Here is a 12,054-nt window from a genome sequence, read left to right on the forward strand (position 1 = left end):
TCCTAAGATTATGGTAATGCAGTATTTATTTTATTTATTTTTAAATGTGTAAAACATGCTGAATTGTTGGCACTTGTCCATCCAGGAGTATGTGACTAAAACACACGAGGAAAATATTATATAGAGCTTTACTTGACAAGTTGATTTATTTAAAATCAACAAAGTGGCTAATGGAACTTCAGGGCAGTAATTTCACATTTCTATTAACCTTTAATGAACCTGCGAGGTTTCTTTAAAATCTATATGACCTGTGTAAAGAAAATCTATTTATTAGAAATGCAGTCTATGATTTTGGTAACAGAGCAATCAATATTCATATACCACAGAAGCCAATTCTATTGAGCTTTAAAGTCCAAGATATTTAACTTTGTGAATATAAGGCTTTATTACCAATATTTACTCCCCATACTATCAATGGAAAGAATTTGTTAACCACCTCCTGTAACTAATTTAACTGGTAAAAATGGTTGAGACAAAAATGGATAAAACAACAGTGCTGCTAATATTTTTCTTTCTTTTTTTTAAAAAGTTAAGTATTTATTTATTTATAGAGAGAGAGGAAGGGAGGGAGAAAGAGAGAGAAACATTAATCTTTTGCCTCCTGTATGCACCCTGACCAGGGACTGAACCTGCAACCTGCAACCCGCAACCCAGACATGTGCCCTGACTGGGAATCAACCAGCAACCCTTCATTTTGTGGGACAATGCCCAACCAACTGAGTCACACTGGTTGGGGCATTAATATTTTGCTTAGGGAAGTAGCGTATTTTTCAGACCATAAGACGTATCTACATTTTAGAGGAGGAAAATAGGAAAAAAACTTTTGAAACAAAAAAATGTGGTAAAATATTTAATAACATAAATAACAATATTTCACCAATGTAACTGTAAACAGAACTCAACAGCAGCATTAACCATTATTCCTCTCAAATTTGGGGGTGGAGTGCATCTTATAGCCCCCAAATATGCTAACTTTTATACTTTTATTAGGCATATTTGCAAATCATTTTACTTCCTGAGGTTTTAATATACAACTTTATAATTTATTTATAAAGAATAATGTGTATGTCAATTCCAGTTGGCCAATTCTGTAATTTTCTGTTAAATAAGAGGTGTTAAAGTCATTTTCATTGGGGGCCACATCAGCCTCGAGGTTGCCTTCAAAGGGCCGAATGTAATTTCAGGACTGTACAAATGTAACTACTCCTTAACAGTTAAGCAAAGAGCTCAGCACTGCTGCCAGGTAGAAACAAGGTACCAGGCCGGATAAAACAAGGTGGAGGGATGGATTCGGCCAGCGGGCTTTGTGTTTGCCACCTGTGTGTTAAATTGTAAAAGGAGAAGAATCTCATTGGCCTTGGGTTGATAATGAGTATCAGCCCATCTGGGCCAGGCTTTTTGGGTCAGGCTAAGTTCAGGTTTTTGGCTAGCATATGGTTCAGATCCCCACTCCCAATCCATTTTGTGACTACCCTTTGCTCAAAGAATAGTCTAAGGGACTGTTCTTTGCAGGATGGATTCTGTTAGAAGAGAATGAAGGAGTTTCATGCATGGTGATTGATGTGTTTCATATTAAAAGTTTCTAATCTTTCTGTATTGTAAACAACACTGATACATGTATATATAAAATATACTTTTATATTTTATAAAAGGCAGCCTCGAGGTTGCCTTCAAAGGGCCGAATGTAATTTCAGGACTGTACAAATGTAACTACTCCTTAACAGTTAAGCAAAGAGCTCAGCACTGCTGCCAGGTAGAAACAAGGTACCAGGCCGGATAAAACAAGGTGGAGGGATGGATTCGGCCAGCGGGCTTTGTGTTTGCCACCTGTGTGTTAAATTGTAAAAGGAGAAGAATCTCATTGGCCTTGGGTTGATAATGAGTATCAGCCCATCTGGGCCAGGCTTTTTGGGTCAGGCTAAGTTCAGGTTTTTGGCTAGCATATGGTTCAGATCCCCACTCCCAATCCATTTTGTGTAAAAAAGTATAAAATATACTTTTATATTTTATATATAAAACGCAAAAGTATATATAAGCATTTGCTAAGTTTGGTAGGATGAATTTCTAGAAGAGTAACTGTCGAGTCAAAGGGTATGAAAAAAAATTAATTTTGCTACTTACACTGACATATTTTATCATTACATTTCACTTAGACTCTCAATATTTCACTTACCAAACACCAAGAGTATAATACGTTCTCTTTTCATATATAAACATATAAGAGATAAAAAGTTTCACTTCTGTAATTAGCTTACAAAAATAGTTGAGCCTTGTGACCTTGTTCTTTTCCTTGTTAATTTGTGAGACTGTGTATGAAGGGATTTAAATGTTATTCTGTGAAATATTCAAATCTCTAGAATTTTTTTTTTTATTTCAAGAAAAGGTTAGGGGGGCTTGACTGCTGCTAGGGAAGCTAGAATGCAAAAGAGAGAGAGAAACATCGATTTGTTGTTTACTTATTTATGCATTCATGGTTGCTTCTTGTATGTGCCTTGAGGATTCAACCCACTGTCTTGGCATATTGGGACAACGCTTTACCTAACTGATGTACCCAGTCAGGGCATATATATTTAACAAGATCTTCAGATACCTCTGGTGTAGGTAAATCTCACTGAGAAAAATCATTTTGGGGACTTCATGGATTCTTTTTTGATGGGAGAAAATAAAAATAAAAAGTTTTCTAGTTAGCCCTGGCTGGGTAGCTCAGTTGATTAGAGCCTCGTCCAGATACACCAAGGTTGCAGGTCCCAACCCTGGCCAGGGCACATACAAGAAGCCATCAATGAAAGCATGAATGGGTGGAACAAAAGGCCAAAAATCTTTTCCTTTTCAAAAACTTTTCCAATTAAAAAAATGTGTATGCTACTTTTTGTTTTAGTCAGTCAGTTCTGGGTATCATGAAATGACTTCTTTTTGTAGCTTTTATTTATTTATTTTTTAAATTATTGCATTTTTTCACCCTGGCTGGCATAGCTCAGTGGATTGAGTGCCGGCTGCGAACCAAAGTGTTGCAGGTTCGATTCCCAGCCAGGGTACATGCCTGGCTTGCAGGCCATGGCCCCCAGCAACTGCACATTGATGTTTCTCTCTCTCTCTCTATCTCCCTCCCTTCCCTCTCTAAAAATAAATAAATAAAATCTTTAAAAAAAATTATTGCATTTTTTCCATTACCATTTAAACCCCTATACTCCCTCCCCAAATGACTTTCTTAAAGAGGATATTCAACTCTGTCTCCTTAATACTTCCAAATAAGAATGCTGCCGGCCCTTGCTTTTTCCTGCTATCCATCCTTTTTAATTTTCTCCATCTGTCTAAGAGTCTTCCATTACTAACCCCTCAGGTTCTCCTATTCTTATTGGTTCATGCAGAGTCTGTTGAGGAGACCTAGAGTTTCTCCTGATCCTACTTCAGGAATCCTGCTTTGAAGACAAATTCGTGGGACAGGTTAGGCAGTATGTAGGGAGGTCATTTGACTGCCTGTCAGTTCTGACCGGCTGATGTTATCTGAGTTAGAACCTGACCCTTTGCCTTGAAGGTTATGATACTTGATTTTGTCAACAAACAAGATCAGATCTGGTCTGTGAGCCGGTTCACTCTAATCAAACTCAAAGAATCTGGTGTGCACTACCAGCATGCCATGCACCTATTTACAGTTAGAAAGTAACCGGGACATTTGCACTGGCACAGACCTCCCCAATGCCAGTGGTTTGGGTAGCCCAGTTATAATCAGAAGTTTGTTTCATGGGTAAAATATTAGAATAAGGGAGGTTAAATGCATAATTTGCCTTCTGGCTCCCTGAGGCTGATGCATGCATTTTCACAACGCAGATGGCCTTGTTAATCTTTCTGACCAGTTATGACTTCTGAGGGATACACATATTTTGTTGATTTGTCAATGCGTGCAGTTAAATTTTACTCTGACTGGAGAACCATTTTCTCTCTTCAAAATGGTTTTGCCTCTCTCTGCTTCCTTCCCTTCTTCACTCCTTTCTTTGTTTCTTTCTTTTTGTTTGTTTTACAGGCAATTCTTACCCTTTTTCCCTCTTAATATCCTTTTCCCAAGTTGTTGTGTGGAGTGGGAGGAAGGGATGCAGTTTACAATGACTGGGCCAAGCCCTACATAGCTGCCCCTAGTGTTTCTGTGCTACTCCCAGTTTTCTTGTGATTCTTGTCTTTACACTGAAAACCAAGTTTACTATGTGCATCTTGTCACAGAAAACCTATTTTCGATAATTATAAAGCTGTACAGTCCAATATGATAGCCACTAGCCACATATGGTAGCTATTTAAACTTAAATATATTAGAATTAAATAAAAAAAAAATATCAGTTTCATGGCTGCACTAGCTACATTTCAAGTACTCAATAGCCACATGCAGCTCGGGGCTCCCTATTCGATAATGTAGATAATAGAATATATCCATCATTGCAAAAACTTCTATTGAATAGCACTGGCCTGGAGAAGCCTACATTTAAAAGAAGCAAAACAATCCTTAAATATTTTGTATGCCCACAGGCAAAAAAATGGAGTGTTTGATTTTTTTTTTTTTGGTTGATATATCTAATGCTAGTGAGATTTGTCAGTTATAACTAAGTCCAGTGATACATAAGACTAAAGTAGGCAGATCTTTCTGCCAGTACCCCACTCTTCCGTATCTTTGTGACTCATTTGGTTGCAAGAAACAATCCTGCTCTGATTGGCTCAAGAAAAAAAGAGGAATCGGTTCAAGATTGTAGGTACATCCAAACACAGGCATAGAGCTCAGCCTGGGGACAAACTGCAACCTAAGACTTGAGTCTTACCAGCACTCTATCTAATCCTCTCTTTGCATCTGCCTCATATGGGTTTCTCTCAGCAGACTGCCTTACAATGGTTTTTCACTGCAAGTACAACAAGTATGACCACGAATAGCTCCTGAGATTATATTTCCTCCTTTCAGTACACTAGCCAGGCTGAGGCTAGACTCTTTCAGTGCTCACTGCAAACATCTCTAGGAAGGTGCTTGTGCGCCTAGCTTGGCTCTGGTGTCTATTCTTGGTCCAGCTGGCTGTGATCTGGGCAAAGTCAATCACAGCTGCATGAAGCTTTGTTGCTGTGGTCATTGTGATTCAGAGGGAGGGACCAGAGCTAGGAAAAGACACAGAACTGGGCAACCAACCCCATGGGAGGCCACTACAGTTCTCATTCTGCCTTTTGGTGGCTCAGGACAACCCACTTTGGTCCCTTACCTGGGCTTTGCCTTCTGAGCCATATAATGAATACACTCTATTTCCATATTCTCCTCTAATCCAAGTTGCTTCATTTGTGTATGATTAAAATAGGATTCTGCTAGATGACCAATTAATCTGTAATATATAGCAAACTGTAGCAAATATTTCAGATAAACCCCGAATATCTGTTTTTTCATCTGAGAAGTGGAGATAATATTGTGTAACTTGAGGCAAAGTTGTGAGGTTTAAAAATTAATAATAATAATAAGAAATGTTTATTCCCTTCTAAGTAATACATTATCAGTTTAACTTGGATGTTAGTGGAGATAAATTCCTTATGGGAATTTCAAACACTATGTCAGAAAGGTAATGGGGCAGACAGAATCTTTAGTGACCCTCAAATCATATACCAAACTTAAATTTTTTTTCAGATTCAATGAGAAATAATTGGAATATAGAAGTTTAATGCATAGAGCATATGGCTTGATTTACATATATTGTGAAATAATTACAATAGGTTCAATTAACATTTACTTATCTTCTCATATAGACGCAATAAAAAGAAAAAATAAAGAAAATATTTGTCTCTAATCACAGCCTTAACATTTCCTCTCTTAACAATTTTACTATATATCACACAGCAGTGTTGGCTATAGTCATCATGTTGTACATTATGTCCCTAATACTTATTTATCTTATAACTGGAAGTTTGTACCTTTAGACCACCTTCTTCCAATCACTCCATCCTCTGGTGACCACAAGTCTGACTTTATTTTTTGAGTTTATTTTTTATTATTTTTTACTTTTTAGATTGTATTTATTTATTAACAGAGAGAAAGGAAGGGAGGGAGAGAAGGATAGAAACATCCCTGTGTGGTTGCTTCTCATGGGCTCCCTCCTGGGGACCTGGCTCTCAAACCAGGCATGTTCCCTGACTGGGAATTGAACTGGCGACACCTTGGTCCTCAGTTCAGCACTCAATCCACTGAGCCACACCAGCCAGGGCTGGTGTTGGGAACTGCCCTGTCTGGTATCAGAAACTGTAACCCCCACCAAGGCTAAGGCTGAGGGAATGACCTTGGAACCATAAACCACCAAGGAGACAAGTTTATCTCCCTGGCAGGAGTGCTGCTTCTACTACTTCATCCATAACTGGCCCCCAATGCTTGGTTGGTTAGCCAATGACAGGTAAGATTCCCCAAGGGGGGAACGATCTAAGACAGGCACGATCATGTGGGAGGACCCCAAGGAAGGACTTTGGGGGTTACAGCAAAAGGGGGTGATGGACGATTGCCCCTTGGCTTTGACATAGTCTGAGTCCTCATTGCCTGCGAGAAAATCTCCTAATTTCTTGGCTGCCTTACTTCCCTTGCTCCACCTAAGCCTGAAACAATGACAGAGAGTGGTGCAGCCCTGTGCTGGAAAGGGCAGGTTCCCCAGGTGATCAGGCCTAAGAAAGAATATGTAAGATCCTATGAAACCTGCTTTGTTTAGAATGCTCTCAATTGAATGATAAGGGTCCAAGGAAGAAGTAAGTTGTTCCTTAAAGTTTTTACAGCTCTTTGACCCTGACTCAAAATAGGCCCTCAGACTTCCTTATTATCTATTGTTTGATCCTTACTTCCTGGCAATGAGTAATGAGCTTTACCTGAATTCTTATGTAAATGAACCCAATAAAAGCCTGCTCAAGCGGGAGAACGGGGCGCTCTCCCTTAGGGGCGCTCTCCCCTAGGGAGGGTGGCCATGGCACTCCCCACTAGAGAGAGTGGCCGTTCTGTTCCTACTTCCCCACAGGACCTGGTTGTCTCTGTGTATGTTTTTCTCGTGTTTCGATGAGCCATCTGCAGTGTTCCGCGGTTATTGCCGGTCGGTGGCTGCAACAGGCTGGTTTTTCTTTTTTAGATTTTGCATATAAGTGAGATCATAACAGTATTTATCTTTCTCTGTCTGACTTACTTTGCATAATGCTTTCAAGTTCCATCCATATTGTTGCAAATGGTAAAATTTCCTTGTTTTTTTTTTATGGCTGAATAATATTCCATTGTATATATATGCCACAGCTTCATTATCCATTCATTCATTCATTGAAGAATATTTAGGTTGTGTCCATGGCTATTGGCTATTGTAAATAATGTTGCTATGAATGGGGGGGGGGTACAGATTTCTTTTCAAGTTAGTGTTTTTATTACTTTTTTTATTTTAGTGTTTTCTTCTAGGAGTTTTATGGTTTCAGGTCTTACATTTATGTCTTCAATCCATTTTCAGTTATTTTTTGTGAATGGTGTGATATGGGTCCAGTTTCATTCTTTTACATGTGACTATCCCATTATTCCAACACCATTTGTTGAAGAGACTGTCTTTTCTCCATTGAGTATCCTTGGCTCCCTTGTCCCATATTAGTTGACTATATGTTTATATATTTATTTCTGGGCTTTTAGATTCCATTAGCCCATGTGTTTGTTTTTATATCAATATCATACTGTTTTGATTACTATAGTTTTATAGTAGAGCTTGAAATCAGGAAATGTGATACTTTCTGCTGTGTTCTCCTTTCTCAGAATTTCTTTGTCTATTTGGGGTCTTTTATAATTTAAACTTTAATCCTATATTTTTTACAACCCGATTAGGCCTACATAGAACTCAGATTTGAAAATCATGTATAATCTTTTTCACAGTCCAAGTGGATGGATTTATCTATGTGATCTTGAGCACAACTGTGTACCAATTTCTTCAGCTATAAAGTGGGGTCATAGTAGCTACTACCTCAGAGAGTTGTGAGGATTACATGAATTATTATATGTGAAGTGCTTAGAATAGAGCTTAGAGATAGTAAACATTATATAAATGTTTTTAAATTTTTTTTTAATTTTATTGATTTGAGAGAGAGGAAGGGAGAGAGCCATGTTGCTATTCTTTAATTGGGGTTTCTTTTTTTAAAAATTTATTTATTTATTTTTAGAGAGAGAAAGAGAGGGAGAGAAACATCAATGTCTGGTTGCCTCTCATGTGCTCCCTTCCCCCCCACTGGTGACCTGGGGACCTGCCCTGCAACCCAGGCATGTGCCCTGACTGGGAATTGAGCCAGTGACCCTTTGCTTTGCAGTCCAACGCTCAATCTACTGAGCCACACCAGCCAGGGCTCACTATATAAATGTTAACATTATTATTTTCTCACGCATTGTTCTTAAACTGTAGGTTGCAATACATTAGTTGTGAGTTGAAATACAAAGAAACAATACAGCAGAATAAAATGTCAGAGAATATTGCGCATAGTAGGGGTTAAGTATTACTGTGGTAAATACGTACACCACAATGCTTGATATAATGCTACCTACCCACCCTATAAGTTTCAATATTTACTCTGTTTTGGCAAATCTGAATCTGTCCTTATATCTAATTTGAATGACCCCTAAGAGGAATGAGGAAATGGAGAACAGAAACTCCACTGATGTGGGTCAAATGCGTTAGTTTCTAACGCTTGTTCTGCCCCTGATCAGCAAAGTGGTTTGGCATGTGACCTAAACTCTGCCTGGGCTTCTCTTTTGTTAAAAACGGAATTTCTTGTATATTGTGAAGCACTTTGAGCTACTTATAGTCCAGCACTACATATTAGGTAACACCTCTCAACTTGCAGGTTTTGAATTATAGCTTAAACATCAGGGCTAATTATTACTCCTTTTTTTTTTTTTAGGGGCAACCACAGAGAAAAGATCGCTGATTTGCATTAAATCAAACTTTGCCAAACTTTCTAAACACTCATGAAATTCCTAGAATTGCCAAAGAAATACACTTAATGTGTTGGTTTCACTGATTTTACACTTTTTTGCAATTTAAACATTGCAAATTCAGAGATTTCTAACATGCATTTTCTCTGTTTTACTGTTTCTGGCTATTCCTTTTGCTTTCTTCATCTTACTTCCCTTCCAATTCCACAGAGACCAAGTTAAAACCTGGGGAAAAAAAAAAAAAAAACAACTGACACTATTCAGGAACAAGAGGTCAATAGTTCTTAAACATCTGGTTCTCATCTAATTTAAAGCATGAAAATGGGAATTGGGATCTTGTACACCCAGTATTGACTTGGCAGAGGAGAAAGTAGCCCTGAGGAGAAAGCCTAGTCAATGAGGGGAAGGAACTTTGCACTGGCAGGGACAGTATTATTAAACTAACATGGGGAGTAAAGTGCACAAGGAAGAGGATAGGTAGGAAAAAGATTAAAGTGCTGTGAGAAAGTTAAAGAGCATCATCATTATTCTGCTCATCATCGTAATTCTGATGAGTAGAAATAAATGAAAAGCTACAGAAAAAAATGAGTTGGAAAAGGAAATTGTTGAGATTCTTTCGTGAAATTGAAGAAATTTGTAGCACTTGTTAAAAAAGTTTAAAAAAATTTGTTGTTGAGGATCAAGGAAAGGGGGAAAGAAAGTACTAGAACCATCAAGCCACACTGATTTCTCTTCCTTGGAAAAGAGCAAAGGTGTAAACAAAACGCAAGCAAGTGTTTGTATGTTCCATTAACACTTATTTGACTTTTCTTCCCCCTCTTACATAAACATAAAAATACTTTACATTGAATATTTGCTCTTTTGCCCTACCCTTTTATTTTCATATTCTTCATAATTAATATTAGTAGGTCATAAGTGAAATAAGCCAAAGACAAGTACCATATAATTTCCCTCATATGTGGAATCTAATGAACAAAATAAACTAACAAACACCATAGAAACTGATTCATAGACAGAAAACAGACTGACAGCTGTCAGAGGGAAGGAGGGTTGCCAGCTGGGTTAAAAAGGTAAAGGGATTAGGTGAAACAAAACAAAAACAATTCACAGATACAGATAACAGTATGGTGATTACCAGAAGGAAAGGGGAATGAGGGGAGGTAGAACAGAGTATGGGGAGGATAAATGGTGATGGAAAGAGACTTGACTTGGGGTGGTGAACACACAATACAATATACAGATGATGTGTTATAGAATTGTACACCTGAAACCTATATAATTTCATTAACCAATGTCACTGCAATAAATTCAATAAAAATTAGTAGGTTATTATCAGTAGATCAGTAAAAAGGGACAAGAGGAAAGCATTTGCCCTAAACCATTTCTCAAGTCACAGAGCAGAACTGGTCTTGAAATGTATAACCCCTAAACTTGGTTTCTATTATTATCGGATGGATATAATTACTGAAGAAATTAGACTACCTAGGACCAGTTAGTTTGGATCTTTCATATGTACTAGTTGATGGAAGATGAGACTATGAGTAGGGTCCCCTCACTCCCTCACTCATTTGGAATTCTTATGTGCACACAGGCACACATTCTCACGGTAGGTAGCGTTGCTCAGCATCTGCAGGCAGTCAAGAAGGTGCAGTGAGAGTCCCTGGGAAACCCATCTGACAGCTCTTTACTAACCAATATTTAACTTGACTATTCAACACTAATCAAGACCATCAGTATGTGGGAACCACAATATTCGTTACATCACAGTGCTTATTTTTTCTAAGGCCTATATTCTGTTTGTCCATTCAATTTTGTTTCTGAGATAAAGAATAATTATCATTTGTTTTGGTGTCTAAAAATTCATACTATTCAATTAATTTTACTGGTAATTTCTGAAAATGCTTAAGTTGGTCTGCAAAAATGTGGCTTAGTGTGAGCCTTCCTATCTGCAACATATTTGTGTAAATGACCCTGCTTCAATTGCATTCAAACCTGTACCTTTGAGGCCAAGATATTGGGAATTCAAAGTCAAAGTGAATTTTAACTTGCTACATTTTATACTTTGATGAATAATGTAAAAGAAACCCCTCAAAACTTGATTGGTTCTTGCCACATTTGCCTGCGATTATTTCTCAAACTATTGTATATAAAATCCCTGGCAAAAAAATGATACTTCCCTCCAAAAACAGATTACTGGGGAAAGCAAATCAAAAGAACAGGAAGGGGATGATGTGTTTGATTTCTTAAAAGTCTATTTACTGTTCAATTTATGTTGGTCCTTAGGCCTTTTGACCTGCTAGCAAGTAATTATTTTTATGGCCGGTAAAATGAGTACGAAACATACCAAAAAGTGTCATTTCGCTTTCTAAAAATTGTTTCTTCTCTCCAGACACAAGCCAGGCGCCGGAGTTGACCGGATGTCAAGTCTCAGAACTCTCCAGTCTTCCACATCACATCTTCAGCCCAGCCTTCTGAATATTCTTGCGGTTAGAGAGTCTAACCCCTACACTCGCAGATGCTGTTCTCCCCCCACTGGCTCTGCACAGAACATCATTATCTTTGCCGAGCTTCTGTCTCTATGGCAATAACAGATGGGAAGTACTGTGGAATTATTCATGTTCAGAAAGGGAGACAGTCTAGAAGGAGGGGAAGGTGGGGGGTGGGAGAGGGGGCACGACCTGGGAGTACTGCGGTGGGGGCCTAAGGACAGGAACTTGAGAGTGGGGGTAATAAGAGGCTTGTGAGACTTGGGTAGGCCCGTTGGGAGGAAAAGGAGAAACATCTACGGCAGCCTCCAAATATGGACCCCGTAAGAGCCACCTCGAAGCAGTAAAATAAGACGACATTGTTCGAAAATGGGCAAAAATAATAAAAGGGTTGAAGCTTGAGCCTTCTGAACTCTGAGCTGTGACTCGGTGGACTATTTCTGTTCCTAATCTCGGGGTGGGGTGGAGAAAATGGGATTTCTTGTTGTTTTCTAAATATGCCGGGGCAGCTTCGTAGAGTTGTATATGCTAATTGCTAATCCTGGGAACACTGACAAGGAAGACCATCACGAGGGGCACAGCCGGAAGCTCCTAAATCGTATCTTTCCAGGTCTCAAGTTTCCCTCCAAAACA

Source organism: Phyllostomus discolor, chromosome 2 (assembly GCF_004126475.2).
Source record: "Phyllostomus discolor isolate MPI-MPIP mPhyDis1 chromosome 2, mPhyDis1.pri.v3, whole genome shotgun sequence".
In the NCBI taxonomy this organism is placed as follows: Eukaryota; Metazoa; Chordata; class Mammalia; order Chiroptera; family Phyllostomidae; genus Phyllostomus; species Phyllostomus discolor.